Source organism: Schistocerca nitens, chromosome 2 (assembly GCF_023898315.1).
Source record: "Schistocerca nitens isolate TAMUIC-IGC-003100 chromosome 2, iqSchNite1.1, whole genome shotgun sequence".
NCBI classification, from domain to species: Eukaryota; Metazoa; Arthropoda; class Insecta; order Orthoptera; family Acrididae; genus Schistocerca; species Schistocerca nitens.
Window position 1 is genome coordinate 205857964 of NC_064615.1, and position 26357 is coordinate 205884320.

Sequence of the window (26357 nt, forward strand, 5' to 3'; positions counted from 1 at the left end):
TGTGACTTTACATGCTATATCATACGAAATTCAGTTTTGTTACTAGGACTTTTTTTCTTGAAAATTTTACAAAAGAACTGCACGTAGTAATAACGGGAAGTAAACATTTTCACGGTGAGTTGTTGAAGCCTTGTGGATAACAAACTACAAACTGTTTCGCTCCTTCGCAACCCCAGAGCCGTCAATTTAGCTGTGAACGAAAGTAAATTAAATGCCCCGGGTGAGGATCGAACTCACGACCTTAAGATTATGAGACTTACGCGCTGCCTACTGCGCTACCGAGGCAGGTGATCGCCACACCTTCTGGAATCTCGGTAAGTACCAAATACCAGTGGTAGAGAGTCTGCACTTCCTAACTCATTTTTTTCTGTTGCTACACGTGCATTCCCGGCGCGGCAGGCAACTTGCGATGCTAGGCCGACTCCAGTATGTACAATAGCACGCAAGCGTCCAAACGAGAAGTCGTGCGCGCTGCATGTTTGGTTGTTTCCACACGGAATCCCGCGGTTCATTCTCATGGCTCACGCACTTCGAGTGCGAAAGACACGCAGCTCCAGTATCGGAGAAAAAACAAAATGATGCATCGGCCGGGAATCGAACCCGGGCCGCCCGCGTGGCAGGCGAGCATTCTACCACTGAACCACCGATGCTCAGCTAGTGCGCACCTTCCTGGTGCTTTCCGCGGCAGACGTCTGAAGGGAAAGTGGGACTGCCGTCCAGCGCCGTCGCATCCTCCCGAGAGAATGCTACAAACGCTGAATCCTGCACTGCACTGCTTAAAAATGACGCCCGAACGCGATCGTCTAAGTACTGTTGCTTCGCACGCACGCGACGACTCTTGCCAAAGGACGCGAAATGTGCGTAGAGGCGCCGTCTGGATGCGCTCGCCTACCCCGTAATGCGCCTACTGCTACGACCACCTTCAGCCGCCGCCGACAGGCGGGAAGCAGACACAGCGCGGCGTGCGCGGAAGAAAACCGTGCGGTGGTGGTGTAATGGTCAGCATAGTTGCCTTCCAAGCAGTTGATCCGGGTTCGATTCCCGGCCACCGCAGCCGGCTTTTTACTTTCGCGTATGAGTACTTTTGCCACGCGTCCTTAAATTAATGTTTCTTCCCCCCTCTCAGCCGCTGCAGGCCACCCTATAGTGTGTGCGTCGATTCCCCTTGAGTCTCGACTTGTCTCGGCTGACGCGAGAGCTGACGCTCTCCAGTCGGCCTATATCAAAAGGACAAGCACGCGAAACGACTGAGAGAGGTATGGCGAGGCGGGCACAACATTACTTATGCCTCAGGTAAAGACCCGCTGCCTGTTATCATGGTGTGATTTTACATGTTCTGTCATACAAATTCAGTTTTATTACTAGTACATTCCTTTCTTCCTTTGTTGAAAATTTTACAACACGCTCCTTCATTACACTGTGGCCGCACGGCGCGACTTGGCATACGGAGAGGCAAAACGTGGCGCCAGTGCCCTTGACCGAATAGCGCTGCAGCTCCGAAACCGAAGCGGAAAGAGAAATACGAATTGAAACTGTCGACAGTGCCCTGTGTTGGCAGGCGGTCACCCGCCCAAGCACTGACAACGCCCAGCGTCGCGCAGTCGCGGTGATCGGACGAGAAACTGTGTGTTCAGCGTGCTGTGACCAGTGAAGTGTTTTAGCGCGTCCCGACACGTCGCGTTCCGGTCCCCTACCAGCTCCCACAACAATGTGACGATTTCTTTGTCACCATACTTCCCCGGGGAAATCGGCGTTGCCTTTTTGAAATAGTAAAATCGTAGTGGCCCGTGGGGGGATCGAACCCACGACCTTCGCGTTATTAGCACGACGCTCTAACCAACTGAGCTAACGGGCCTCGGTGCAGAGAGACTTCCATCGCTTCGCGGCAATTGCTGTGCGTATTGCCATGTAACATTTCTATGGCAGCAGCCCAACAGTGTACCAGCGTCTCTTCTCCCTTTATTCCGCTGCTCGTAGTAATTTCATTGCGTGCCCGTTTCTCTCGACAGTTTTCGGCTGACGTTTACGAACCAGTATCTATAATGCGAGGAGGACGTGAAACAGCATTTCGCACGGTCAAAACTTGTCGTGATTTGTTCCGAAAAAATTCCGTACCGGTACCGGGAATCGAACCCGGGCCTCCTGGGTGAAAGCCAGGTATCCTAGCCACTAGATCACACCGGACGCGCACACTTTTCTCGGGGTTTGCACCCCCTCCACTCGCTTTCCGTGTCGCACTTCCCTGTTTGCGAGCATCTTTTCGCGCGCCCATGGCGAGGCGCGCATGGCAAAAGTCACAATCCATTGCTTTTGGCCTCGTTGTTACAGGGGTAGGAGGAAAAGCAAAGCTGTAAATAGCAATATTTATTTACTTATTTCGCAAGTAAAGACCTGCTGCCTGTCATTATATTTCAGGTCGTACATTGTGTGACTTTACATGCTATATCATACGAAATTCAGTTTTGTTACTAGGACTTTTTTTCTTGAAAATTTTACAAAAGAACTGCACGTAGTAATAACGGGAAGTAAACATTTTCACGGTGAGTTGTTGAAGCCTTGTGGATAACAAACTACAAACTGTTTCGCTCCTTCGCAACCCCAGAGCCGTCAATTTAGCTGTGAACGAAAGTAAATTAAATGCCCCGGGTGAGGATCGAACTCACGACCTTAAGATTATGAGACTTACGCGCTGCCTACTGCGCTACCGAGGCAGGTGATCGCCACACCTTCTGGAATCTCGGTAAGTACCAAATACCAGTGGTAGAGAGTCTGCACTTCCTAACTCATTTTTTTCTGTTGCTACACGTGCATTCCCGGCGCGGCAGGCAACTTGCGATGCTAGGCCGACTCCAGTATGTACAATAGCACGCAAGCGTCCAAACGAGAAGTCGTGCGCGCTGCATGTTTGGTTGTTTCCACACGGAATCCCGCGGTTCATTCTCATGGCTCACGCACTTCGAGTGCGAAAGACACGCAGCTCCAGTATCGGAGAAAAAACAAAATGATGCATCGGCCGGGAATCGAACCCGGGCCGCCCGCGTGGCAGGCGAGCATTCTACCACTGAACCACCGATGCTCAGCTAGTGCGCACCTTCCTGGTGCTTTCCGCGGCAGACGTCTGAAGGGAAAGTGGGACTGCCGTCCAGCGCCGTCGCATCCTCCCGAGAGAATGCTACAAACGCTGAATCCTGCACTGCACTGCTTAAAAATGACGCCCGAACGCGATCGTCTAAGTACTGTTGCTTCGCACGCACGCGACGACTCTTGCCAAAGGACGCGAAATGTGCGTAGAGGCGCCGTCTGGATGCGCTCGCCTACCCCGTAATGCGCCTACTGCTACGACCACCTTCAGCCGCCGCCGACAGGCGGGAAGCAGACACAGCGCGGCGTGCGCGGAAGAAAACCGTGCGGTGGTGGTGTAATGGTCAGCATAGTTGCCTTCCAAGCAGTTGATCCGGGTTCGATTCCCGGCCACCGCAGCCGGCTTTTTACTTTCGCGTATGAGTACTTTTGCCACGCGTCCTTAAATTAATGTTTCTTCCCCCCTCTCAGCCGCTGCAGGCCACCCTATAGTGTGTGCGTCGATTCCCCTTGAGTCTCGACTTGTCTCGACTTTGCTCGGCTGACGCGAGAGCTGACGCTCTCCAGTCGGCCTATATCAAAAGGACAAGCACGCGAAACGACTGAGAGAGGTATGGCGAGGCGGGCACAACATTACTTATGCCTCAGGTAAAGACCCGCTGCCTGTTATCATGGTGTGATTTTACATGTTCTGTCATACAAATTCAGTTTTATTACTAGTACATTCCTTTCTTCCTTTGTTGAAAATTTTACAACACGCTCCTTCATTACACTGTGGCCGCACGGCGCGACTTGGCATACGGAGAGGCAAAACGTGGCGCCAGTGCCCTTGACCGAATAGCGCTGCAGCTCCGAAACCGAAGCGGAAAGAGAAATACGAATTGAAACTGTCGACAGTGCCCTGTGTTGGCAGGCGGTCACCCGCCCAAGCACTGACAACGCCCAGCGTCGCGCAGTCGCGGTGATCGGACGAGAAACTGTGTGTTCAGCGTGCTGTGACCAGTGAAGTGTTTTAGCGCGTCCCGACACGTCGCGTTCCGGTCCCCTACCAGCTCCCACAACAATGTGACGATTTCTTTGTCACCATACTTCCCCGGGGAAATCGGCGTTGCCTTTTTGAAATAGTAAAATCGTAGTGGCCCGTGGGGGGATCGAACCCACGACCTTCGCGTTATTAGCACGACGCTCTAACCAACTGAGCTAACGGGCCTCGGTGCAGAGAGACTTCCATCGCTTCGCGGCAATTGCTGTGCGTATTGCCATGTAACATTTCTATGGCAGCAGCCCAACAGTGTACCAGCGTCTCTTCTCCCTTTATTCCGCTGCTCGTAGTAATTTCATTGCGTGCCCGTTTCTCTCGACAGTTTTCGGCTGACGTTTACGAACCAGTATCTATAATGCGAGGAGGACGTGAAACAGCATTTCGCACGGTCAAAACTTGTCGTGATTTGTTCCGAAAAAATTCCGTACCGGTACCGGGAATCGAACCCGGGCCTCCTGGGTGAAAGCCAGGTATCCTAGCCACTAGATCACACCGGACGCGCACACTTTTCTCGGGGTTTGCACCCCCTCCACTCGCTTTCCGTGTCGCACTTCCCTGTTTGCGAGCATCTTTTCGCGCGCCCATGGCGAGGCGCGCATGGCAAAAGTCACAATCCATTGCTTTTGGCCTCGTTGTTACAGGGGTAGGAGGAAAAGCAAAGCTGTAAATAGCAATATTTATTTACTTATTTCGCAAGTAAAGACCTGCTGCCTGTCATTATATTTCAGGTCGTACATTGTGTGACTTTACATGCTATATCATACGAAATTCAGTTTTGTTACTAGGACTTTTTTTCTTGAAAATTTTACAAAAGAACTGCACGTAGTAATAACGGGAAGTAAACATTTTCACGGTGAGTTGTTGAAGCCTTGTGGATAACAAACTACAAACTGTTTCGCTCCTTCGCAACCCCAGAGCCGTCAATTTAGCTGTGAACGAAAGTAAATTAAATGCCCCGGGTGAGGATCGAACTCACGACCTTAAGATTATGAGACTTACGCGCTGCCTACTGCGCTACCGAGGCAGGTGATCGCCACACCTTCTGGAATCTCGGTAAGTACCAAATACCAGTGGTAGAGAGTCTGCACTTCCTAACTCATTTTTTTCTGTTGCTACACGTGCATTCCCGGCGCGGCAGGCAACTTGCGATGCTAGGCCGACTCCAGTATGTACAATAGCACGCAAGCGTCCAAACGAGAAGTCGTGCGCGCTGCATGTTTGGTTGTTTCCACACGGAATCCCGCGGTTCATTCTCATGGCTCACGCACTTCGAGTGCGAAAGACACGCAGCTCCAGTATCGGAGAAAAAACAAAATGATGCATCGGCCGGGAATCGAACCCGGGCCGCCCGCGTGGCAGGCGAGCATTCTACCACTGAACCACCGATGCTCAGCTAGTGCGCACCTTCCTGGTGCTTTCCGCGGCAGACGTCTGAAGGGAAAGTGGGACTGCCGTCCAGCGCCGTCGCATCCTCCCGAGAGAATGCTACAAACGCTGAATCCTGCACTGCACTGCTTAAAAATGACGCCAGAACGCGATCGTCTAAGTACTGTTGCTTCGCACGCACGCGACGACTCTTGCCAAAGGACGCGAAATGTGCGTAGAGGCGCCGTCTGGATGCGCTCGCCTACCCCGTAATGCGCCTACTGCTACGACCACCTTCAGCCGCCGCCGACAGGCGGGAAGCAGACACAGCGCGGCGTGCGCGGAAGAAAACCGTGCGGTGGTGGTGTAATGGTCAGCATAGTTGCCTTCCAAGCAGTTGATCCGGGTTCGATTCCCGGCCACCGCAGCCGGCTTTTTACTTTCGCGTATGAGTACTTTTGCCACGCGTCCTTAAATTAATGTTTCTTCCCCCCTCTCAGCCGCTGCAGGCCACCCTATAGTGTGTGCGTCGATTCCCCTTGAGTCTCGACTTGTCTTGACTTTGCTCGGCTGACGCTCTCCAGTCGGCCTATATCAAAAGGACAAGCACGCGAAACGACTGAGAGAGGTATGGCGAGGCGGGCACAACATTACTTATGCCTCAGGTAAAGACCCGCTGCCTGTTATCATGGTGTGATTTTACATGTTCTGTCATACAAATTCAGTTTTATTACTAGTACATTCCTTTCTTCCTTTGTTGAAAATTTTACAACACGCTCCTTCATTACACTGTGGCCGCACGGCGCGACTTGGCATACGGAGAGGCAAAACGTGGCGCCAGTGCCCTTGACCGAATAGCGCTGCAGCTCCGAAACCGAAGCGGAAAGAGAAATACGAATTGAAACTGTCGACAGTGCCCTGTGTTGGCAGGCGGTCACCCGCCCAAGCACTGACAACGCCCAGCGTCGCGCAGTCGCGGTGATCGGACGAGAAACTGTGTGTTCAGCGTGCTGTGACCAGTGAAGTGTTTTAGCGCGTCCCGACACGTCGCGTTCCGGTCCCCTACCAGCTCCCACAACAATGTGACGATTTCTTTGTCACCATACTTCCCCGGGGAAATCGGCGTTGCCTTTTTGAAATAGTAAAATCGTAGTGGCCCGTGGGGGGATCGAACCCACGACCTTCGCGTTATTAGCACGACGCTCTAACCAACTGAGCTAACGGGCCTCGGTGCAGAGAGACTTCCATCGCTTCGCGGCAATTGCTGTGCGTATTGCCATGTAACATTTCTATGGCAGCAGCCCAACAGTGTACCAGCGTCTCTTCTCCCTTTATTCCGCTGCTCGTAGTAATTTCATTGCGTGCCCGTTTCTCTCGACAGTTTTCGGCTGACGTTTACGAACCAGTATCTATAATGCGAGGAGGACGTGAAACAGCATTTCGCACGGTCAAAACTTGTCGTGATTTGTTCCGAAAAAATTCCGTACCGGTACCGGGAATCGAACCCGGGCCTCCTGGGTGAAAGCCAGGTATCCTAGCCACTAGATCACACCGGACGCGCACACTTTTCTCGGGGTTTGCACCCCCTCCACTCGCTTTCCGTGTCGCACTTCCCTGTTTGCGAGCATCTTTTCGCGCGCCCATGGCGAGGCGCGCATGGCAAAAGTCACAATCCATTGCTTTTGGCCTCGTTGTTACAGGGGTAGGAGGAAAAGCAAAGCTGTAAATAGCAATATTTATTTACTTATTTCGCAAGTAAAGACCTGCTGCCTGTCATTATATTTCAGGTCGTACATTGTGTGACTTTACATGCTATATCATACGAAATTCAGTTTTGTTACTAGGACTTTTTTTCTTGAAAATTTTACAAAAGAACTGCACGTAGTAATAACGGGAAGTAAACATTTTCACGGTGAGTTGTTGAAGCCTTGTGGATAACAAACTACAAACTGTTTCGCTCCTTCGCAACCCCAGAGCCGTCAATTTAGCTGTGAACGAAAGTAAATTAAATGCCCCGGGTGAGGATCGAACTCACGACCTTAAGATTATGAGACTTACGCGCTGCCTACTGCGCTACCGAGGCAGGTGATCGCCACACCTTCTGGAATCTCGGTAAGTACCAAATACCAGTGGTAGAGAGTCTGCACTTCCTAACTCATTTTTTTCTGTTGCTACACGTGCATTCCCGGCGCGGCAGGCAACTTGCGATGCTAGGCCGACTCCAGTATGTACAATAGCACGCAAGCGTCCAAACGAGAAGTCGTGCGCGCTGCATGTTTGGTTGTTTCCACACGGAATCCCGCGGTTCATTCTCATGGCTCACGCACTTCGAGTGCGAAAGACACGCAGCTCCAGTATCGGAGAAAAAACAAAATGATGCATCGGCCGGGAATCGAACCCGGGCCGCCCGCGTGGCAGGCGAGCATTCTACCACTGAACCACCGATGCTCAGCTAGTGCGCACCTTCCTGGTGCTTTCCGCGGCAGACGTCTGAAGGGAAAGTGGGACTGCCGTCCAGCGCCGTCGCATCCTCCCGAGAGAATGCTACAAACGCTGAATCCTGCACTGCACTGCTTAAAAATGACGCCCGAACGCGATCGTCTAAGTACTGTTGCTTCGCACGCACGCGACGACTCTTGCCAAAGGACGCGAAATGTGCGTAGAGGCGCCGTCTGGATGCGCTCGCCTACCCCGTAATGCGCCTACTGCTACGACCACCTTCAGCCGCCGCCGACAGGCGGGAAGCAGACACAGCGCGGCGTGCGCGGAAGAAAACCGTGCGGTGGTGGTGTAATGGTCAGCATAGTTGCCTTCCAAGCAGTTGATCCGGGTTCGATTCCCGGCCACCGCAGCCGGCTTTTTACTTTCGCGTATGAGTACTTTTGCCACGCGTCCTTAAATTAATGTTTCTTCCCCCCTCTCAGCCGCTGCAGGCCACCCTATAGTGTGTGCGTCGATTCCCCTTGAGTCTCGACTTGTCTCGACTTTGCTCGGCTGACGCGAGAGCTGACGCTCTCCAGTCGGCCTATATCAAAAGGACAAGCACGCGAAACGACTGAGAGAGGTATGGCGAGGCGGGCACAACATTACTTATGCCTCAGGTAAAGACCCGCTGCCTGTTATCATGGTGTGATTTTACATGTTCTGTCATACAAATTCAGTTTTATTACTAGTACATTCCTTTCTTCCTTTGTTGAAAATTTTACAACACGCTCCTTCATTACACTGTGGCCGCACGGCGCGACTTGGCATACGGAGAGGCAAAACGTGGCGCCAGTGCCCTTGACCGAATAGCGCTGCAGCTCCGAAACCGAAGCGGAAAGAGAAATACGAATTGAAACTGTCGACAGTGCCCTGTGTTGGCAGGCGGTCACCCGCCCAAGCACTGACAACGCCCAGCGTCGCGCAGTCGCGGTGATCGGACGAGAAACTGTGTGTTCAGCGTGCTGTGACCAGTGAAGTGTTTTAGCGCGTCCCGACACGTCGCGTTCCGGTCCCCTACCAGCTCCCACAACAATGTGACGATTTCTTTGTCACCATACTTCCCCGGGGAAATCGGCGTTGCCTTTTTGAAATAGTAAAATCGTAGTGGCCCGTGGGGGGATCGAACCCACGACCTTCGCGTTATTAGCACGACGCTCTAACCAACCGAGCTAACGGGCCTCGGTGCAGAGAGACTTCCATCGCTTCGCGGCAATTGCTGTGCGTATTGCCATGTAACATTTCTATGGCAGCAGCCCAACAGTGTACCAGCGTCTCTTCTCCCTTTATTCCGCTGCTCGTAGTAATTTCATTGCGTGCCCGTTTCTCTCGACAGTTTTCGGCTGACGTTTACGAACCAGTATCTATAATGCGAGGAGGACGTGAAACAGCATTTCGCACGGTCAAAACTTGTCGTGATTTGTTCCGAAAAAATTCCGTACCGGTACCGGGAATCGAACCCGGGCCTCCTGGGTGAAAGCCAGGTATCCTAGCCACTAGATCACACCGGACGCGCACACTTTTCTCGGGGTTTGCACCCCCTCCACTCGCTTTCCGTGTCGCACTTCCCTGTTTGCGAGCATCTTTTCGCGCGCCCATGGCGAGGCGCGCATGGCAAAAGTCACAATCCATTGCTTTTGGCCTCGTTGTTACAGGGGTAGGAGGAAAAGCAAAGCTGTAAATAGCAATATTTATTTACTTATTTCGCAAGTAAAGACCTGCTGCCTGTCATTATATTTCAGGTCGTACATTGTGTGACTTTACATGCTATATCATACGAAATTCAGTTTTGTTACTAGGACTTTTTTTCTTGAAAATTTTACAAAAGAACTGCACGTAGTAATAACGGGAAGTAAACATTTTCACGGTGAGTTGTTGAAGCCTTGTGGATAACAAACTACAAACTGTTTCGCTCCTTCGCAACCCCAGAGCCGTCAATTTAGCTGTGAACGAAAGTAAATTAAATGCCCCGGGTGAGGATCGAACTCACGACCTTAAGATTATGAGACTTACGCGCTGCCTACTGCGCTACCGAGGCAGGTGATCGCCACACCTTCTGGAATCTCGGTAAGTACCAAATACCAGTGGTAGAGAGTCTGCACTTCCTAACTCATTTTTTTCTGTTGCTACACGTGCATTCCCGGCGCGGCAGGCAACTTGCGATGCTAGGCCGACTCCAGTATGTACAATAGCACGCAAGCGTCCAAACGAGAAGTCGTGCGCGCTGCATGTTTGGTTGTTTCCACACGGAATCCCGCGGTTCATTCTCATGGCTCACGCACTTCGAGTGCGAAAGACACGCAGCTCCAGTATCGGAGAAAAAACAAAATGATGCATCGGCCGGGAATCGAACCCGGGCCGCCCGCGTGGCAGGCGAGCATTCTACCACTGAACCACCGATGCTCAGCTAGTGCGCACCTTCCTGGTGCTTTCCGCGGCAGACGTCTGAAGGGAAAGTGGGACTGCCGTCCAGCGCCGTCGCATCCTCCCGAGAGAATGCTACAAACGCTGAATCCTGCACTGCACTGCTTAAAAATGACGCCCGAACGCGATCGTCTAAGTACTGTTGCTTCGCACGCACGCGACGACTCTTGCCAAAGGACGCGAAATGTGCGTAGAGGCGCCGTCTGGATGCGCTCGCCTACCCCGTAATGCGCCTACTGCTACGACCACCTTCAGCCGCCGCCGACAGGCGGGAAGCAGACACAGCGCGGCGTGCGCGGAAGAAAACCGTGCGGTGGTGGTGTAATGGTCAGCATAGTTGCCTTCCAAGCAGTTGATCCGGGTTCGATTCCCGGCCACCGCAGCCGGCTTTTTACTTTCGCGTATGAGTACTTTTGCCACGCGTCCTTAAATTAATGTTTCTTCCCCCCTCTCAGCCGCTGCAGGCCACCCTATAGTGTGTGCGTCGATTCCCCTTGAGTCTCGACTTGTCTCGGCTGACGCGAGAGCTGACGCTCTCCAGTCGGCCTATATCAAAAGGACAAGCACGCGAAACGACTGAGAGAGGTATGGCGAGGCGGGCACAACATTACTTATGCCTCAGGTAAAGACCCGCTGCCTGTTATCATGGTGTGATTTTACATGTTCTGTCATACAAATTCAGTTTTATTACTAGTACATTCCTTTCTTCCTTTGTTGAAAATTTTACAACACGCTCCTTCATTACACTGTGGCCGCACGGCGCGACTTGGCATACGGAGAGGCAAAACGTGGCGCCAGTGCCCTTGACCGAATAGCGCTGCAGCTCCGAAACCGAAGCGGAAAGAGAAATACGAATTGAAACTGTCGACAGTGCCCTGTGTTGGCAGGCGGTCACCCGCCCAAGCACTGACAACGCCCAGCGTCGCGCAGTCGCGGTGATCGGACGAGAAACTGTGTTCAGCGTGCTGTGACCAGTGAAGTGTTTTAGCGCGTCCCGACACGTCGCGTTCCGGTCCCCTACCAGCTCCCACAACAATGTGACGATTTCTTTGTCACCATACTTCCCCGGGGAAATCGGCGTTGCCTTTTTGAAATAGTAAAATCGTAGTGGCCCGTGGGGGGATCGAACCCACGACCTTCGCGTTATTAGCACGACGCTCTAACCAACCGAGCTAACGGGCCTCGGTGCAGAGAGACTTCCATCGCTTCGCGGCAATTGCTGTGCGTATTGCCATGTAACATTTCTATGGCAGCAGCCCAACAGTGTACCAGCGTCTCTTCTCCCTTTATTCCGCTGCTCGTAGTAATTTCATTGCGTGCCCGTTTCTCTCGACAGTTTTCGGCTGACGTTTACGAACCAGTATCTATAATGCGAGGAGGACGTGAAACAGCATTTCGCACGGTCAAAACTTGTCGTGATTTGTTCCGAAAAAATTCCGTACCGGTACCGGGAATCGAACCCGGGCCTCCTGGGTGAAAGCCAGGTATCCTAGCCACTAGATCACACCGGACGCGCACACTTTTCTCGGGGTTTGCACCCTCTCCACTCGCTTTCCGTGTCGCACTTCCCTGTTTGCGAGCATCTTTTCGCGCGCCCATGGCGAGGCGCGCATGGCAAAAGTCACAATCCATTGCTTTTGGCCTCGTTGTTACAGGGGTAGGAGGAAAAGCAAAGCTGTAAATAGCAATATTTATTTACTTATTTCGCAAGTAAAGACCTGCTGCCTGTCATTATATTTCAGGTCGTACATTGTGTGACTTTACATGCTATATCATACGAAATTCAGTTTTGTTACTAGGACTTTTTTTCTTGAAAATTTTACAAAAGAACTGCACGTAGTAATAACGGGAAGTAAACATTTTCACGGTGAGTTGTTGAAGCCTTGTGGATAACAAACTACAAACTGTTTCGCTCCTTCGCAACCCCAGAGCCGTCAATTTAGCTGTGAACGAAAGTAAATTAAATGCCCCGGGTGAGGATCGAACTCACGACCTTAAGATTATGAGACTTACGCGCTGCCTACTGCGCTACCGAGGCAGGTGATCGCCACACCTTCTGGAATCTCGGTAAGTACCAAATACCAGTGGTAGAGAGTCTGCACTTCCTAACTCATTTTTTTTCTGTTGCTACACGTGCATTCCCGGCGCGGCAGGCAACTTGCGATGCTAGGCCGACTCCAGTATGTACAATAGCACGCAAGCGTCCAAACGAGAAGTCGTGCGCGCTGCATGTTTGGTTGTTTCCACACGGAATCCCGCGGTTCATTCTCATGGCTCACGCACTTCGAGTGCGAAAGACACGCAGCTCCAGTATCGGAGAAAAAACAAAATGATGCATCGGCCGGGAATCGAACCCGGGCCGCCCGCGTGGCAGGCGAGCATTCTACCACTGAACCACCGATGCTCAGCTAGTGCGCACCTTCCTGGTGCTTTCCGCGGCAGACGTCTGAAGGGAAAGTGGGACTGCCGTCCAGCGCCGTCGCATCCTCCCGAGAGAATGCTACAAACGCTGAATCCTGCACTGCACTGCTTAAAAATGACGCCCGAACGCGATCGTCTAAGTACTGTTGCTTCGCACGCACGCGACGACTCTTGCCAAAGGACGCGAAATGTGCGTAGAGGCGCCGTCTGGATGCGCTCGCCTACCCCGTAATGCGCCTACTGCTACGACCACCTTCAGCCGCCGCCGACAGGCGGGAAGCAGACACAGCGCGGCGTGCGCGGAAGAAAACCGTGCGGTGGTGGTGTAATGGTCAGCATAGTTGCCTTCCAAGCAGTTGATCCGGGTTCGATTCCCGGCCACCGCAGCCGGCTTTTTACTTTCGCGTATGAGTACTTTTGCCACGCGTCCTTAAATTAATGTTTCTTCCCCCCTCTCAGCCGCTGCAGGCCACCCTATAGTGTGTGCGTCGATTCCCCTTGAGTCTCGACTTGTCTCGGCTGACGCGAGAGCTGACGCTCTCCAGTCGGCCTATATCAAAAGGACAAGCACGCGAAACGACTGAGAGAGGTATGGCGAGGCGGGCACAACATTACTTATGCCTCAGGTAAAGACCCGCTGCCTGTTATCATGGTGTGATTTTACATGTTCTGTCATACAAATTCAGTTTTATTACTAGTACATTCCTTTCTTCCTTTGTTGAAAATTTTACAACACGCTCCTTCATTACACTGTGGCCGCACGGCGCGACTTGGCATACGGAGAGGCAAAACGTGGCGCCAGTGCCCTTGACCGAATAGCGCTGCAGCTCCGAAACCGAAGCGGAAAGAGAAATACGAATTGAAACTGTCGACAGTGCCCTGTGTTGGCAGGCGGTCACCCGCCCAAGCACTGACAACGCCCAGCGTCGCGCAGTCGCGGTGATCGGACGAGAAACTGTGTGTTCAGCGTGCTGTGACCAGTGAAGTGTTTTAGCGCGTCCCGACACGTCGCGTTCCGGTCCCCTACCAGCTCCCACAACAATGTGACGATTTCTTTGTCACCATACTTCCCCGGGGAAATCGGCGTTGCCTTTTTGAAATAGTAAAATCGTAGTGGCCCGTGGGGGGATCGAACCCACGACCTTCGCGTTATTAGCACGACGCTCTAACCAACCGAGCTAACGGGCCTCGGTGCAGAGAGACTTCCATCGCTTCGCGGCAATTGCTGTGCGTATTGCCATGTAACATTTCTATGGCAGCAGCCCAACAGTGTACCAGCGTCTCTTCTCCCTTTATTCCGCTGCTCGTAGTAATTTCATTGCGTGCCCGTTTCTCTCGACAGTTTTCGGCTGACGTTTACGAACCAGTATCTATAATGCGAGGAGGACGTGAAACAGCATTTCGCACGGTCAAAACTTGTCGTGATTTGTTCCGAAAAAATTCCGTACCGGTACCGGGAATCGAACCCGGGCCTCCTGGGTGAAAGCCAGGTATCCTAGCCACTAGATCACACCGGACGCGCACACTTTTCTCGGGGTTTGCACCCCCTCCACTCGCTTTCCGTGTCGCACTTCCCTGTTTGCGAGCATCTTTTCGCGCGCCCATGGCGAGGCGCGCATGGCAAAAGTCACAATCCATTGCTTTTGGCCTCGTTGTTACAGGGGTAGGAGGAAAAGCAAAGCTGTAAATAGCAATATTTATTTACTTATTTCGCAAGTAAAGACCTGCTGCCTGTCATTATATTTCAGGTCGTACATTGTGTGACTTTACATGCTATATCATACGAAATTCAGTTTTGTTACTAGGACTTTTTTTCTTGAAAATTTTACAAAAGAACTGCACGTAGTAATAACGGGAAGTAAACATTTTCACGGTGAGTTGTTGAAGCCTTGTGGATAACAAACTACAAACTGTTTCGCTCCTTCGCAACCCCAGAGCCGTCAATTTAGCTGTGAACGAAAGTAAATTAAATGCCCCGGGTGAGGATCGAACTCACGACCTTAAGATTATGAGACTTACGCGCTGCCTACTGCGCTACCGAGGCAGGTGATCGCCACACCTTCTGGAATCTCGGTAAGTACCAAATACCAGTGGTAGAGAGTCTGCACTTCCTAACTCATTTTTTTCTGTTGCTACACGTGCATTCCCGGCGCGGCAGGCAACTTGCGATGCTAGGCCGACTCCAGTATGTACAATAGCACGCAAGCGTCCAAACGAGAAGTCGTGCGCGCTGCATGTTTGGTTGTTTCCACACGGAATCCCGCGGTTCATTCTCATGGCTCACGCACTTCGAGTGCGAAAGACACGCAGCTCCAGTATCGGAGAAAAAACAAAATGATGCATCGGCCGGGAATCGAACCCGGGCCGCCCGCGTGGCAGGCGAGCATTCTACCACTGAACCACCGATGCTCAGCTAGTGCGCACCTTCCTGGTGCTTTCCGCGGCAGACGTCTGAAGGGAAAGTGGGACTGCCGTCCAGCGCCGTCGCATCCTCCCGAGAGAATGCTACAAACGCTGAATCCTGCACTGCACTGCTTAAAAATGACGCCCGAACGCGATCGTCTAAGTACTGTTGCTTCGCACGCACGCGACGACTCTTGCCAAAGGACGCGAAATGTGCGTAGAGGCGCCGTCTGGATGCGCTCGCCTACCCCGTAATGCGCCTACTGCTACGACCACCTTCAGCCGCCGCCGACAGGCGGGAAGCAGACACAGCGCGGCGTGCGCGGAGGAAAACCGTGCGGTGGTGGTGTAATGGTCAGCATAGTTGCCTTCCAAGCAGTTGATCCGGGTTCGATTCCCGGCCACCGCAGCCGGCTTTTTACTTTCGCGTATGAGTACTTTTGCCACGCGTCCTTAAATTAATGTTTCTTCCCCCCTCTCAGCCGCTGCAGGCCACCCTATAGTGTGTGCGTCGATTCCCCTTGAGTCTCGACTTGTCTCGGCTGACGCGAGAGCTGACGCTCTCCAGTCGGCCTATATCAAAAGGACAAGCACGCGAAACGACTGAGAGAGGTATGGCGAGGCGGGCACAACATTACTTATGCCTCAGGTAAAGACCCGCTGCCTGTTATCATGGTGTGATTTTACATGTTCTGTCATACAAATTCAGTTTTATTACTAGTACATTCCTTTCTTCCTTTGTTGAAAATTTTACAACACGCTCCTTCATTACACTGTGGCCGCACGGCGCGACTTGGCATACGGAGAGGCAAAACGTGGCGCCAGTGCCCTTGACCGAATAGCGCTGCAGCTCCGAAACCGAAGCGGAAAGAGAAATACGAATTGAAACTGTCGACAGTGCCCTGTGTTGGCAGGCGGTCACCCGCCCAAGCACTGACAACGCCCAGCGTCGCGCAGTCGCGGTGATCGGACGAGAAACTGTGTGTTCAGCGTGCTGTGACCAGTGAAGTGTTTTAGCGCGTCCCGACACGTCGCGTTCCGGTCCCCTACCAGCTCCCACAACAATGTGACGATTTCTTTGTCACCATACTTCCCCGGGGAAATCGGCGTTGCCTTTTTGAAATAGTAAAATCGTAGTGGCCCGTGGGGGGATCGAACCCACGACCTTCGCGTTATTAGCACGACGCTCTAACCAACCGAGCTAACGGGCCTCGGTGCAGAGAGACTTCCATCGCTTCGCGGCAATTGCTGTGCGTATTGCCATGTAACATTTCTATGGCAGCAGCCCAACAGTGTACCAGCGTCTCTTCTCCCTTTATTCCGCTGCTCGTAGTAATTTCATTGCGTGCCCGTTTCTCTCGACAGTTTTCGGCTGACGTTTACGAACCAGTATCTATAATGCGAGGAGGACGTGAAACAGCATTTCGCACGGTCAAAACTTGTCGTGATTTGTTCCGAAAAAATTCCGTACCGGTACCGGGAATCGAACCCGGGCCTCCTGGGTGAAAGCCAGGTATCCTAGCCACTAGATCACACCGGACGCGCACACTTTTCTCGGGGTTTGCACCCCCTCCACTCGCTTTCCGTGTCGCACTTCCCTGTTTGCGAGCATCTTTTCGCGCGCCCATGGCGAGGCGCGCATGGCAAAAGTCACAATCCATTGCTTTTGGCCTCGTTGTTACAGGGGTAGGAGGAAAAGCAAAGCTGTAAATAGCAATATTTATTTACTTATTTCGCAAGTAAAGACCTGCTGCCTGTCATTATATTTCAGGTCGTACATTGTGTGACTTTACATGCTATATCATACGAAATTCAGTTTTGTTACTAGGACTTTTTTTCTTGAAAATTTTACAAAAGAACTGCACGTAGTAATAACGGGAAGTAAACATTTTCACGGTGAGTTGTTGAAGCCTTGTGGATAACAAACTACAAACTGTTTCGCTCCTTCGCAACCCCAGAGCCGTCAATTTAGCTGTGAACGAAAGTAAATTAAATGCCCCGGGTGAGGATCGAACTCACGACCTTAAGATTATGAGACTTACGCGCTGCCTACTGCGCTACCGAGGCAGGTGATCGCCACACCTTCTGGAATCTCGGTAAGTACCAAATACCAGTGGTAGAGAGTCTGCACTTCCTAACTCATTTTTTTCTGTTGCTACACGTGCATTCCCGGCGCGGCAGGCAACTTGCGATGCTAGGCCGACTCCAGTATGTACAATAGCACGCAAGCGTCCAAACGAGAAGTCGTGCGCGCTGCATGTTTGGTTGTTTCCACACGGAATCCCGCGGTTCATTCTCATGGCTCACGCACTTCGAGTGCGAAAGACACGCAGCTCCAGTATCGGAGAAAAAACAAAATGATGCATCGGCCGGGAATCGAACCCGGGCCGCCCGCGTGGCAGGCGAGCATTCTACCACTGAACCACCGATGCTCAGCTAGTGCGCACCTTCCTGGTGCTTTCCGCGGCAGACGTCTGAAGGGAAAGTGGGACTGCCGTCCAGCGCCGTCGCATCCTCCCGAGAGAATGCTACAAACGCTGAATCCTGCACTGCACTGCTTAAAAATGACGCCCGAACGCGATCGTCTAAGTACTGTTGCTTCGCACGCACGCGACGACTCTTGCCAAAGGACGCGAAATGTGCGTAGAGGCGCCGTCTGGATGCGCTCGCCTACCCCGTAATGCGCCTACTGCTACGACCACCTTCAGCCGCCGCCGACAGGCGGGAAGCAGACACAGCGCGGCGTGCGCGGAAGAAAACCGTGCGGTGGTGGTGTAATGGTCAGCATAGTTGCCTTCCAAGCAGTTGATCCGGGTTCGATTCCCGGCCACCGCAGCCGGCTTTTTACTTTCGCGTATGAGTACTTTTGCCACGCGTCCTTAAATTAATGTTTCTTCCCCCCTCTCAGCCGCTGCAGGCCACCCTATAGTGTGTGCGTCGATTCCCCTTGAGTCTCGACTTGTCTCGACTTTGCTCGGCTGACGCGAGAGCTGACGCTCTCCAGTCGGCCTATATCAAAAGGACAAGCACGCGAAACGACTGAGAGAGGTATGGCGAGGCGGGCACAACATTACTTATGCCTCAGGTAAAGACCCGCTGCCTGTTATCATGGTGTGATTTTACATGTTCTGTCATACAAATTCAGTTTTATTACTAGTACATTCCTTTCTTCCTTTGTTGAAAATTTTACAACACGCTCCTTCATTACACTGTGGCCGCACGGCGCGACTTGGCATACGGAGAGGCAAAACGTGGCGCCAGTGCCCTTGACCGAATAGCGCTGCAGCTCCGAAACCGAAGCGGAAAGAGAAATACGAATTGAAACTGTCGACAGTGCCCTGTGTTGGCAGGCGGTCACCCGCCCAAGCACTGACAACGCCCAGCGTCGCGCAGTCGCGGTGATCGGACGAGAAACTGTGTGTTCAGCGTGCTGTGACCAGTGAAGTGTTTTAGCGCGTCCCGACACGTCGCGTTCCGGTCCCCTACCAGCTCCCACAACAATGTGACGATTTCTTTGTCACCATACTTCCCCGGGGAAATCGGCGTTGCCTTTTTGAAATAGTAAAATCGTAGTGGCCCGTGGGGGGATCGAACCCACGACCTTCGCGTTATTAGCACGACGCTCTAACCAACTGAGCTAACGGGCCTCGGTGCAGAGAGACTTCCATCGCTTCGCGGCAATTGCTGTGCGTATTGCCATGTAACATTTCTATGGCAGCAGCCCAACAGTGTACCAGCGTCTCTTCTCCCTTTATTCCGCTGCTCGTAGTAATTTCATTGCGTGCCCGTTTCTCTCGACAGTTTTCGGCTGACGTTTACGAACCAGTATCTATAATGCGAGGAGGACGTGAAACAGCATTTCGCACGGTCAAAACTTGTCGTGATTTGTTCCGAAAAAATTCCGTACCGGTACCGAGAATCGAACCCGGGCCTCCTGGGTGAAAGCCAGGTATCCTAGCCACTAGATCACACCGGACGCGCACACTTTTCTCGGGGTTTGCACCCCCTCCACTCGCTTTCCGTGTCGCACTTCCCTGTTTGCGAGCATCTTTTCGCGCGCCCATGGCGAGGCGCACATGGCAAAAGTCACAATCCATTGCTTTTGGCCTCGTTGTTACAGGGGTAGGAGGAAAAGCAAAGCTGTAAATAGCAATATTTATTTACTTATTTCGCAAGTAAAGACCTGCTGCCTGTCATTATATTTCAGGTCGTACATTGTGTGACTTTACATGCTATATCATACGAAATTCAGTTTTGTTACTAGGACTTTTTTTCTTGAAAATTTTACAAAAGAACTGCACGTAGTAATAACGGGAAGTAAACATTTTCACGGTGAGTTGTTGAAGCCTTGTGGATAACAAACTACAAACTGTTTCGCTCCTTCGCAACCCCAGAGCCGTCAATTTAGCTGTGAACGAAAGTAAATTAAATGCCCCGGGTGAGGATCGAACTCACGACCTTAAGATTATGAGACTTACGCGCTGCCTACTGCGCTACCGAGGCAGGTGATCGCCACACCTTCTGGAATCTCGGTAAGTACCAAATACCAGTGGTAGAGAGTCTGCACTTCCTAACTCATTTTTTTCTGTTGCTACACGTGCATTCCCGGCGCGGCAGGCAACTTGCGATGCTAGGCCGACTCCAGTATGTACAATAGCACGCAAGCGTCCAAACGAGAAGTCGTGCGCGCTGCATGTTTGGTTGTTTCCACACGGAATCCCGCGGTTCATTCTCATGGCTCACGCACTTCGAGTGCGAAAGACACGCAGCTCCAGTATCGGAGAAAAAACAAAATGATGCATCGGCCGGGAATCGAACCCGGGCCGCCCGCGTGGCAGGCGAGCATTCTACCACTGAACCACCGATGCTCAGCTAGTGCGCACCTTCCTGGTGCTTTCCGCGGCAGACGTCTGAAGGGAAAGTGGGACTGCCGTCCAGCGACGTCGCATCCTCCCGAGAGAATGCTACAAACGCTGAATCCTGCACTGCACTGCTTAAAAATGACGCCCGAACGCGATCGTCTAAGTACTGTTGCTTCGCACGCACGCGACGACTCTTGCCAAAGGACGCGAAATGTGCGTAGAGGCGCCGTCTGGATGCGCTCGCCTACCCCGTAATGCGCCTACTGCTACGACCACCTTCAGCCGCCGCCGACAGGCGGGAAGCAGACACAGCGCGGCGTGCGCGGAAGAAAACCGTGCGGTGGTGGTGTAATGGTCAGCATAGTTGCCTTCCAAGCAGTTGATCCGGGTTCGATTCCCGGCCACCGCAGCCGGCTTTTTACTTTCGCGTATGAGTACTTTTGCCACGCGTCGTTAAATTAATGTTTCTTCCCCCCTCTCAGCCGCTGCAGGCCACCCTATAGTGTGTGCGTCGATTCCCCTTGAGTCTCGACTTGTCTCGGCTGACGCGAGAGCTGACGCTCTCCAGTCGGCCTATATCAAAAGGACAAGCACGCGAAACGACTGAGAGAGGTATGGCGAGGCGGGCACAACATTACTTATGCCTCAGGTAAAGACCCGCTGCCTGTTATCATGGTGTGATTTTACATGTTCTGTCATACAAATTCAGTTTTATTACTAGTACATTCCTTTCTTCCTTTGTTGAAAATTTTACAACACGCTCCTTCATTACACTGTGGCCGCACGGCGCGACTTGGCATACGGAGAGGCAAAACGTGGCGCCAGTGCCCTTGACCGAATAGCGCTGCAGCTCCGAAACCGAAGCGGAAAGAGAAATACGAATTGAAACTGTCGACAGTGCCCTGTGTTGGCAGGCGGTCACCCGCCCAAGCACTGACAACGCCCAGCGTCGCGCAGTCGCGGTGATCGGACGAGAAACTGTGTGTTCAGCGTGCTGTGACCAGTGAAGTGTTTTAGCGCGTCCCGACACGTCGCGTTCCGGTCCCCTACCAGCTCCCACAACAATGTGACGATTTCTTTGTCACCATACTTCCCCGGGGAAATCGGCGTTGCCTTTTTGAAATAGTAAAATCGTAGTGGCCCGTGGGGGGATCGAACCCACGACCTTCGCGTTATTAGCACGACGCTCTAACCAACCGAGCTAACGGGCCTCGGTGCAGACAGACTTCCATCGCTTCGCGGCAATTGCTGTGCGTATTGCCATGTAACATTTCTATGGCAGCAGCCCAACAGTGTACCAGCGTCTCTTCTCCCTTTATTCCGCTGCTCGTAGTAATTTCATTGCGTGCCCGTTTCTCTCGACAGTTTTCGGCTGACGTTTACGAACCAGTATCTATAATGCGAGGAGGACGTGAAACAGCATTTCGCACGGTCAAAACTTGTCGTGATTTGTTCCGAAAAAATTCCGTACCGGTACCGGGAATCGAACCCGGGCCTCCTGGGTGAAAGCCAGGTATCCTAGCCACTAGATCACACCGGACGCGCACACTTTTCTCGGGGTTTGCACCCCCTCCACTCGCTTTCCGTGTCGCACTTCCCTGTTTGCGAGCATCTTTTCGCGCGCCCATGGCGAGGCGCGCATGGCAAAAGTCACAATCCATTGCTTTTGGCCTCGTTGTTACAGGGGTAGGAGGAAAAGCAAAGCTGTAAATAGCAATATTTATTTACTTATTTCGCAAGTAAAGACCTGCTGCCTGTCATTATATTTCAGGTCGTACATTGTGTGACTTTACATGCTATATCATACGAAATTCAGTTTTGTTACTAGGACTTTTTTTCTTGAAAATTTTACAAAAGAACTGCACGTAGTAATAACGGGAAGTAAACATTTTCACGGTGAGTTGTTGAAGCCTTGTGGATAACAAACTACAAACTGTTTCGCTCCTTCGCAACCCCAGAGCCGTCAATTTAGCTGTGAACGAAAGTAAATTAAATGCCCCGGGTGAGGATCGAACTCACGACCTTAAGATTATGAGACTTACGCGCTGCCTACTGCGCTACCGAGGCAGGTGATCGCCACACCTTCTGGAATCTCGGTAAGTACCAAATACCAGTGGTAGAGAGTCTGCACTTCCTAACTCATTTTTTTCTGTTGCTACACGTGCATTCCCGGCGCGGCAGGCAACTTGCGATGCTAGGCCGACTCCAGTATGTACAATAGCACGCAAGCGTCCAAACGAGAAGTCGTGCGCGCTGCATGTTTGGTTGTTTCCACACGGAATCCCGCGGTTCATTCTCATGGCTCACGCACTTCGAGTGCGAAAGACACGCAGCTCCAGTATCGGAGAAAAAACAAAATGATGCATCGGCCGGGAATCGAACCCGGGCCGCCCGCGTGGCAGGCGAGCATTCTACCACTGAACCACCGATGCTCAGCTAGTGCGCACCTTCCTGGTGCTTTCCGCGGCAGACGTCTGAAGGGAAAGTGGGACTGCCGTCCAGCGCCGTCGCATCCTCCCGAGAGAATGCTACAAACGCTGAATCCTGCACTGCACTGCTTAAAAATGACGCCCGAACGCGATCGTCTAAGTACTGTTGCTTCGCACGCACGCGACGACTCTTGCCAAAGGACGCGAAATGTGCGTAGAGGCGCCGTCTGGATGCGCTCGCCTACCCCGTAATGCGCCTACTGCTACGACCACCTTCAGCCGCCGCCGACAGGCGGGAAGCAGACACAGCGCGGCGTGCGCGGAAGAAAACCGTGCGGTGGTGGTGTAATGGTCAGCATAGTTGCCTTCCAAGCAGTTGATCCGGGTTCGATTCCCGGCCACCGCAGCCGGCTTTTTACTTTCGCGTATGAGTACTTTTGCCACGCGTCCTTAAATTAATGTTTCTTCCCCCCTCTCAGCCGCTGCAGGCCACCCTATAGTGTGTGCGTCGATTCCCCTTGAGTCTCGACTTGTCTCGGCTGACGCGAGAGCTGACGCTCTCCAGTCGGCCTATATCAAAAGGACAAGCACGCGAAACGACTGAGAGAGGTATGGCGAGGCGGGCACAACATTACTTATGCCTCAGGTAAAGACCCGCTGCCTGTTATCATGGTGTGATTTTACATGTTCTGTCATACAAATTCAGTTTTATTACTAGTACATTCCTTTCTTCCTTTGTTGAAAATTTTACAACACGCTCCTTCATTACACTGTGGCCGCACGGCGCGACTTGGCATACGGAGAGGCAAAACGTGGCGCCAGTGCCCTTGACCGAATAGCGCTGCAGCTCCGAAACCGAAGCGGAAAGAGAAATACGAATTGAAACTGTCGACAGTGCCCTGTGTTGGCAGGCGGTCACCCGCCCAAGCACTGACAACGCCCAGCGTCGCGCAGTCGCGGTGATCGGACGAGAAACTGTGTGTTCAGCGTGCTGTGACCAGTGAAGTGTTTTAGCGCGTCCCGACACGTCGCGTTCCGGTCCCCTACCAGCTCCCACAACAATGTGACGATTTCTTTGTCACCATACTTCCCCGGGGAAATCGGCGTTGCCTTTTTGAAATAGTAAAATCGTAGTGGCCCGTGGGGGGATCGAACCCACGACCTTCGCGTTATTAGCACGACGCTCTAACCAACCGAGCTAACGGGCCTCGGTGCAGAGAGACTTCCATCGCTTCGCGGCAATTGCTGTGCGTATTGCCATGTAACATTTCTATGGCAGCAGCCCAACAGTGTACCAGCGTCTCTTCTCCCTTTATTCCGCTGCTCGTAGTAATTTCATTGCGTGCCCGTTTCTCTCGACAGTTTTCGGCTGACGTTTACGAACCAGTATCTATAATGCGAGGAGGACGTGAAACAGCATTTCGCACGGTCAAAACTTGTCGTGATTTGTTCCGAAAAAATTCCGTACCGGTACCGGGAATCGAACCCGGGCCTCCTGGGTGAAAGCCAGGTATCCTAGCCACTAGATCACACCGGACGCGCACACTTTTCTCGGGGTTTGCACCCCCTCCACTCGCTTTCCGTGTCGCACTTCCCTGTTTGCGAGCATCTTTTCGCGCGCCCATGGCGAGGCGCGCATGGCAAAAGTCACAATCCATTGCTTTTGGCCTCGTTGTTACAGGGGTAGGAGGAAAAGCAAAGCTGTAAATAGCAATATTTATTTACTTATTTCGCAAGTAAAGACCTGCTGCCTGTCATTATATTTCAGGTCGTACATTGTGTGACTTTACATGCTATATCATACGAAATTCAGTTTTGTTACTAGGACTTTTTTTCTTGAAAATTTTACAAAAGAACTGCACGTAGTAATAACGGGAAGTAAACATTTTCACGGTGAGTTGTTGAAGCCTTGTGGATAACAAACTACAAACTGTTTCGCTCCTTCGCAACCCCAGAGCCGTCAATTTAGCTGTGAACGAAAGTAAATTAAATGCCCCGGGTGAGGATCGAACTCACGACCTTAAGATTATGAGACTTACGCGCTGCCTACTGCGCTACCGAGGCAGGTGATCGCCACACCTTCTGGAATCTCGGTAAGTACCAAATACCAGTGGTAGAGAGTCTGCACTTCCTAACTCATTTTTTTTCTGTTGCTACACGTGCATTCCCGGCGCGGCAGGCAACTTGCGATGCTAGGCCGACTCCAGTATGTACAATAGCACGCAAGCGTCCAAACGAGAAGTCGTGCGCGCTGCATGTTTGGTTGTTTCCACACGGAATCCCGCGGTTCATTCTCATGGCTCACGCACTTCGAGTGCGAAAGACACGCAGCTCCAGTATCGGAGAAAAAACAAAATGATGCATCGGCCGGGAATCGAACCCGGGCCGCCCGCGTGGCAGGCGAGCATTCTACCACTGAACCACCGATGCTCAGCTAGTGCGCACCTTCCTGGTGCTTTCCGCGGCAGACGTCTGAAGGGAAAGTGGGACTGCCGTCCAGCGCCGTCGCATCCTCCCGAGAGAATGCTACAAACGCTGAATCCTGCACTGCACTGCTTAAAAATGACGCCCGAACGCGATCGTCTAAGTACTGTTGCTTCGCACGCACGCGACGACTCTTGCCAAAGGACGCGAAATGTGCGTAGAGGCGCCGTCTGGATGCGCTCGCCTACCCCGTAATGCGCCTACTGCTACGACCACCTTCAGCCGCCGCCGACAGGCGGGAAGCAGACACAGCGCGGCGTGCGCGGAAGAAAACCGTGCGGTGGTGGTGTAATGGTCAGCATAGTTGCCTTCCAAGCAGTTGATCCGGGTTCGATTCCCGGCCACCGCAGCCGGCTTTTTACTTTCGCGTATGAGTACTTTTGCCACGCGTCCTTAAATTAATGTTTCTTCCCCCCTCTCAGCCGCTGCAGGCCACCCTATAGTGTGTGCGTCGATTCCCCTTGAGTCTCGACTTGTCTCGGCTGACGCGAGAGCTGACGCTCTCCAGTCGGCCTATATCAAAAGGACAAGCACGCGAAACGACTGAGAGAGGTATGGCGAGGCGGGCACAACATTACTTATGCCTCAGGTAAAGACCCGCTGCCTGTTATCATGGTGTGATTTTACATGTTCTGTCATACAAATTCAGTTTTATTACTAGTACATTCCTTTCTTCCTTTGTTGAAAATTTTACAACACGCTCCTTCATTACACTGTGGCCGCACGGCGCGACTTGGCATACGGAGAGGCAAAACGTGGCGCCAGTGCCCTTGACCGAATAGCGCTGCAGCTCCGAAACCGAAGCGGAAAGAGAAATACGAATTGAAACTGTCGACAGTGCCCTGTGTTGGCAGGCGGTCACCCGCCCAAGCACTGACAACGCCCAGCGTCGCGCAGTCGCGGTGATCGGACGAGAAACTGTGTGTTCAGCGTGCTGTGACCAGTGAAGTGTTTTAGCGCGTCCCGACACGTCGCGTTCCGGTCCCCTACCAGCTCCCACAACAATGTGACGATTTCTTTGTCACCATACTTCCCCGGGGAAATCGGCGTTGCCTTTTTGAAATAGTAAAATCGTAGTGGCCCGTGGGGGGATCGAACCCACGACCTTCGCGTTATTAGCACGACGCTCTAACCAACTGAGCTAACGGGCCTCGGTGCAGAGAGACTTCCATCGCTTCGCGGCAATTGCTGTGCGTATTGCCATGTAACATTTCTATGGCAGCAGCCCAACAGTGTACCAGCGTCTCTTCTCCCTTTATTCCGCTGCTCGTAGTAATTTCATTGCGTGCCCGTTTCTCTCGACAGTTTTCGGCTGACGTTTACGAACCAGTATCTATAATGCGAGGAGGACGTGAAACAGCATTT

The 26357-nt window shown here is 52.3% G+C and overlaps 54 non-coding genes across 54 annotated transcripts; 11 read left to right on the forward strand and 43 right to left on the reverse strand.

Moving 5' to 3' along the window:
- Positions 1 to 212: 212 nt before the first annotated feature.
- On the reverse strand, positions 213 to 285 carry Trnam-cau (transfer RNA methionine (anticodon CAU)). The gene has a single exon. It is a non-coding gene; the product is annotated as a tRNA-Met (tRNA).
- A 294-nt stretch (positions 286 to 579) lies between these two features.
- On the reverse strand, positions 580 to 650 carry Trnag-gcc (transfer RNA glycine (anticodon GCC)). Its single transcript has one exon. It is a non-coding gene; the product is annotated as a tRNA-Gly (tRNA).
- A 331-nt stretch (positions 651 to 981) lies between these two features.
- Trnag-ucc (transfer RNA glycine (anticodon UCC)) lies at positions 982 to 1053 on the forward strand. Its single transcript has one exon. It is a non-coding gene; the product is annotated as a tRNA-Gly (tRNA).
- A 728-nt stretch (positions 1054 to 1781) lies between these two features.
- Trnai-aau (transfer RNA isoleucine (anticodon AAU)) lies at positions 1782 to 1855 on the reverse strand. Its single transcript has one exon. It is a non-coding gene; the product is annotated as a tRNA-Ile (tRNA).
- A 257-nt stretch (positions 1856 to 2112) lies between these two features.
- Positions 2113 to 2184, reverse strand: Trnae-uuc (transfer RNA glutamic acid (anticodon UUC)). Its single transcript has one exon. It is a non-coding gene; the product is annotated as a tRNA-Glu (tRNA).
- A 454-nt stretch (positions 2185 to 2638) lies between these two features.
- On the reverse strand, positions 2639 to 2711 carry Trnam-cau (transfer RNA methionine (anticodon CAU)). The gene has a single exon. It is a non-coding gene; the product is annotated as a tRNA-Met (tRNA).
- Positions 2712 to 3005: 294 nt separating this feature from the next.
- On the reverse strand, positions 3006 to 3076 carry Trnag-gcc (transfer RNA glycine (anticodon GCC)). The gene has a single exon. It is a non-coding gene; the product is annotated as a tRNA-Gly (tRNA).
- A 331-nt stretch (positions 3077 to 3407) lies between these two features.
- On the forward strand, positions 3408 to 3479 carry Trnag-ucc (transfer RNA glycine (anticodon UCC)). Its single transcript has one exon. It is a non-coding gene; the product is annotated as a tRNA-Gly (tRNA).
- A 738-nt stretch (positions 3480 to 4217) lies between these two features.
- On the reverse strand, positions 4218 to 4291 carry Trnai-aau (transfer RNA isoleucine (anticodon AAU)). The gene has a single exon. It is a non-coding gene; the product is annotated as a tRNA-Ile (tRNA).
- A 257-nt stretch (positions 4292 to 4548) lies between these two features.
- Positions 4549 to 4620, reverse strand: Trnae-uuc (transfer RNA glutamic acid (anticodon UUC)). Its single transcript has one exon. It is a non-coding gene; the product is annotated as a tRNA-Glu (tRNA).
- Positions 4621 to 5074: 454 nt separating this feature from the next.
- Trnam-cau (transfer RNA methionine (anticodon CAU)) lies at positions 5075 to 5147 on the reverse strand. The gene has a single exon. It is a non-coding gene; the product is annotated as a tRNA-Met (tRNA).
- A 294-nt stretch (positions 5148 to 5441) lies between these two features.
- On the reverse strand, positions 5442 to 5512 carry Trnag-gcc (transfer RNA glycine (anticodon GCC)). Its single transcript has one exon. It is a non-coding gene; the product is annotated as a tRNA-Gly (tRNA).
- Positions 5513 to 5843: 331 nt separating this feature from the next.
- Trnag-ucc (transfer RNA glycine (anticodon UCC)) lies at positions 5844 to 5915 on the forward strand. The gene has a single exon. It is a non-coding gene; the product is annotated as a tRNA-Gly (tRNA).
- A 726-nt stretch (positions 5916 to 6641) lies between these two features.
- Trnai-aau (transfer RNA isoleucine (anticodon AAU)) lies at positions 6642 to 6715 on the reverse strand. The gene has a single exon. It is a non-coding gene; the product is annotated as a tRNA-Ile (tRNA).
- Positions 6716 to 6972: 257 nt separating this feature from the next.
- Positions 6973 to 7044, reverse strand: Trnae-uuc (transfer RNA glutamic acid (anticodon UUC)). Its single transcript has one exon. It is a non-coding gene; the product is annotated as a tRNA-Glu (tRNA).
- Positions 7045 to 7498: 454 nt separating this feature from the next.
- Positions 7499 to 7571, reverse strand: Trnam-cau (transfer RNA methionine (anticodon CAU)). The gene has a single exon. It is a non-coding gene; the product is annotated as a tRNA-Met (tRNA).
- Positions 7572 to 7865: 294 nt separating this feature from the next.
- Trnag-gcc (transfer RNA glycine (anticodon GCC)) lies at positions 7866 to 7936 on the reverse strand. The gene has a single exon. It is a non-coding gene; the product is annotated as a tRNA-Gly (tRNA).
- A 331-nt stretch (positions 7937 to 8267) lies between these two features.
- On the forward strand, positions 8268 to 8339 carry Trnag-ucc (transfer RNA glycine (anticodon UCC)). Its single transcript has one exon. It is a non-coding gene; the product is annotated as a tRNA-Gly (tRNA).
- A 738-nt stretch (positions 8340 to 9077) lies between these two features.
- Trnai-aau (transfer RNA isoleucine (anticodon AAU)) lies at positions 9078 to 9151 on the reverse strand. Its single transcript has one exon. It is a non-coding gene; the product is annotated as a tRNA-Ile (tRNA).
- Positions 9152 to 9408: 257 nt separating this feature from the next.
- Positions 9409 to 9480, reverse strand: Trnae-uuc (transfer RNA glutamic acid (anticodon UUC)). Its single transcript has one exon. It is a non-coding gene; the product is annotated as a tRNA-Glu (tRNA).
- A 454-nt stretch (positions 9481 to 9934) lies between these two features.
- Trnam-cau (transfer RNA methionine (anticodon CAU)) lies at positions 9935 to 10007 on the reverse strand. Its single transcript has one exon. It is a non-coding gene; the product is annotated as a tRNA-Met (tRNA).
- A 294-nt stretch (positions 10008 to 10301) lies between these two features.
- Positions 10302 to 10372, reverse strand: Trnag-gcc (transfer RNA glycine (anticodon GCC)). The gene has a single exon. It is a non-coding gene; the product is annotated as a tRNA-Gly (tRNA).
- Positions 10373 to 10703: 331 nt separating this feature from the next.
- Positions 10704 to 10775, forward strand: Trnag-ucc (transfer RNA glycine (anticodon UCC)). Its single transcript has one exon. It is a non-coding gene; the product is annotated as a tRNA-Gly (tRNA).
- A 726-nt stretch (positions 10776 to 11501) lies between these two features.
- Positions 11502 to 11575, reverse strand: Trnai-aau (transfer RNA isoleucine (anticodon AAU)). Its single transcript has one exon. It is a non-coding gene; the product is annotated as a tRNA-Ile (tRNA).
- A 257-nt stretch (positions 11576 to 11832) lies between these two features.
- Positions 11833 to 11904, reverse strand: Trnae-uuc (transfer RNA glutamic acid (anticodon UUC)). Its single transcript has one exon. It is a non-coding gene; the product is annotated as a tRNA-Glu (tRNA).
- A 454-nt stretch (positions 11905 to 12358) lies between these two features.
- On the reverse strand, positions 12359 to 12431 carry Trnam-cau (transfer RNA methionine (anticodon CAU)). Its single transcript has one exon. It is a non-coding gene; the product is annotated as a tRNA-Met (tRNA).
- A 295-nt stretch (positions 12432 to 12726) lies between these two features.
- On the reverse strand, positions 12727 to 12797 carry Trnag-gcc (transfer RNA glycine (anticodon GCC)). Its single transcript has one exon. It is a non-coding gene; the product is annotated as a tRNA-Gly (tRNA).
- Positions 12798 to 13128: 331 nt separating this feature from the next.
- Trnag-ucc (transfer RNA glycine (anticodon UCC)) lies at positions 13129 to 13200 on the forward strand. Its single transcript has one exon. It is a non-coding gene; the product is annotated as a tRNA-Gly (tRNA).
- Positions 13201 to 13928: 728 nt separating this feature from the next.
- On the reverse strand, positions 13929 to 14002 carry Trnai-aau (transfer RNA isoleucine (anticodon AAU)). Its single transcript has one exon. It is a non-coding gene; the product is annotated as a tRNA-Ile (tRNA).
- Positions 14003 to 14259: 257 nt separating this feature from the next.
- Positions 14260 to 14331, reverse strand: Trnae-uuc (transfer RNA glutamic acid (anticodon UUC)). The gene has a single exon. It is a non-coding gene; the product is annotated as a tRNA-Glu (tRNA).
- A 454-nt stretch (positions 14332 to 14785) lies between these two features.
- Trnam-cau (transfer RNA methionine (anticodon CAU)) lies at positions 14786 to 14858 on the reverse strand. The gene has a single exon. It is a non-coding gene; the product is annotated as a tRNA-Met (tRNA).
- Positions 14859 to 15152: 294 nt separating this feature from the next.
- Trnag-gcc (transfer RNA glycine (anticodon GCC)) lies at positions 15153 to 15223 on the reverse strand. Its single transcript has one exon. It is a non-coding gene; the product is annotated as a tRNA-Gly (tRNA).
- A 331-nt stretch (positions 15224 to 15554) lies between these two features.
- Trnag-ucc (transfer RNA glycine (anticodon UCC)) lies at positions 15555 to 15626 on the forward strand. Its single transcript has one exon. It is a non-coding gene; the product is annotated as a tRNA-Gly (tRNA).
- Positions 15627 to 16354: 728 nt separating this feature from the next.
- Positions 16355 to 16428, reverse strand: Trnai-aau (transfer RNA isoleucine (anticodon AAU)). Its single transcript has one exon. It is a non-coding gene; the product is annotated as a tRNA-Ile (tRNA).
- Positions 16429 to 16685: 257 nt separating this feature from the next.
- Trnae-uuc (transfer RNA glutamic acid (anticodon UUC)) lies at positions 16686 to 16757 on the reverse strand. The gene has a single exon. It is a non-coding gene; the product is annotated as a tRNA-Glu (tRNA).
- Positions 16758 to 17211: 454 nt separating this feature from the next.
- On the reverse strand, positions 17212 to 17284 carry Trnam-cau (transfer RNA methionine (anticodon CAU)). The gene has a single exon. It is a non-coding gene; the product is annotated as a tRNA-Met (tRNA).
- A 294-nt stretch (positions 17285 to 17578) lies between these two features.
- Trnag-gcc (transfer RNA glycine (anticodon GCC)) lies at positions 17579 to 17649 on the reverse strand. Its single transcript has one exon. It is a non-coding gene; the product is annotated as a tRNA-Gly (tRNA).
- A 331-nt stretch (positions 17650 to 17980) lies between these two features.
- Trnag-ucc (transfer RNA glycine (anticodon UCC)) lies at positions 17981 to 18052 on the forward strand. Its single transcript has one exon. It is a non-coding gene; the product is annotated as a tRNA-Gly (tRNA).
- Positions 18053 to 18790: 738 nt separating this feature from the next.
- Trnai-aau (transfer RNA isoleucine (anticodon AAU)) lies at positions 18791 to 18864 on the reverse strand. Its single transcript has one exon. It is a non-coding gene; the product is annotated as a tRNA-Ile (tRNA).
- Positions 18865 to 19121: 257 nt separating this feature from the next.
- On the reverse strand, positions 19122 to 19193 carry Trnae-uuc (transfer RNA glutamic acid (anticodon UUC)). Its single transcript has one exon. It is a non-coding gene; the product is annotated as a tRNA-Glu (tRNA).
- Positions 19194 to 19647: 454 nt separating this feature from the next.
- Trnam-cau (transfer RNA methionine (anticodon CAU)) lies at positions 19648 to 19720 on the reverse strand. Its single transcript has one exon. It is a non-coding gene; the product is annotated as a tRNA-Met (tRNA).
- A 294-nt stretch (positions 19721 to 20014) lies between these two features.
- Positions 20015 to 20085, reverse strand: Trnag-gcc (transfer RNA glycine (anticodon GCC)). The gene has a single exon. It is a non-coding gene; the product is annotated as a tRNA-Gly (tRNA).
- A 331-nt stretch (positions 20086 to 20416) lies between these two features.
- On the forward strand, positions 20417 to 20488 carry Trnag-ucc (transfer RNA glycine (anticodon UCC)). The gene has a single exon. It is a non-coding gene; the product is annotated as a tRNA-Gly (tRNA).
- A 728-nt stretch (positions 20489 to 21216) lies between these two features.
- Trnai-aau (transfer RNA isoleucine (anticodon AAU)) lies at positions 21217 to 21290 on the reverse strand. Its single transcript has one exon. It is a non-coding gene; the product is annotated as a tRNA-Ile (tRNA).
- A 257-nt stretch (positions 21291 to 21547) lies between these two features.
- Positions 21548 to 21619, reverse strand: Trnae-uuc (transfer RNA glutamic acid (anticodon UUC)). Its single transcript has one exon. It is a non-coding gene; the product is annotated as a tRNA-Glu (tRNA).
- Positions 21620 to 22073: 454 nt separating this feature from the next.
- Trnam-cau (transfer RNA methionine (anticodon CAU)) lies at positions 22074 to 22146 on the reverse strand. The gene has a single exon. It is a non-coding gene; the product is annotated as a tRNA-Met (tRNA).
- A 294-nt stretch (positions 22147 to 22440) lies between these two features.
- Positions 22441 to 22511, reverse strand: Trnag-gcc (transfer RNA glycine (anticodon GCC)). Its single transcript has one exon. It is a non-coding gene; the product is annotated as a tRNA-Gly (tRNA).
- Positions 22512 to 22842: 331 nt separating this feature from the next.
- Positions 22843 to 22914, forward strand: Trnag-ucc (transfer RNA glycine (anticodon UCC)). Its single transcript has one exon. It is a non-coding gene; the product is annotated as a tRNA-Gly (tRNA).
- A 728-nt stretch (positions 22915 to 23642) lies between these two features.
- On the reverse strand, positions 23643 to 23716 carry Trnai-aau (transfer RNA isoleucine (anticodon AAU)). The gene has a single exon. It is a non-coding gene; the product is annotated as a tRNA-Ile (tRNA).
- A 257-nt stretch (positions 23717 to 23973) lies between these two features.
- Positions 23974 to 24045, reverse strand: Trnae-uuc (transfer RNA glutamic acid (anticodon UUC)). The gene has a single exon. It is a non-coding gene; the product is annotated as a tRNA-Glu (tRNA).
- Positions 24046 to 24499: 454 nt separating this feature from the next.
- Positions 24500 to 24572, reverse strand: Trnam-cau (transfer RNA methionine (anticodon CAU)). Its single transcript has one exon. It is a non-coding gene; the product is annotated as a tRNA-Met (tRNA).
- Positions 24573 to 24867: 295 nt separating this feature from the next.
- Trnag-gcc (transfer RNA glycine (anticodon GCC)) lies at positions 24868 to 24938 on the reverse strand. The gene has a single exon. It is a non-coding gene; the product is annotated as a tRNA-Gly (tRNA).
- Positions 24939 to 25269: 331 nt separating this feature from the next.
- Positions 25270 to 25341, forward strand: Trnag-ucc (transfer RNA glycine (anticodon UCC)). Its single transcript has one exon. It is a non-coding gene; the product is annotated as a tRNA-Gly (tRNA).
- A 728-nt stretch (positions 25342 to 26069) lies between these two features.
- Positions 26070 to 26143, reverse strand: Trnai-aau (transfer RNA isoleucine (anticodon AAU)). Its single transcript has one exon. It is a non-coding gene; the product is annotated as a tRNA-Ile (tRNA).
- Between the last annotated feature and the right edge of the window lie 214 nt (positions 26144 to 26357).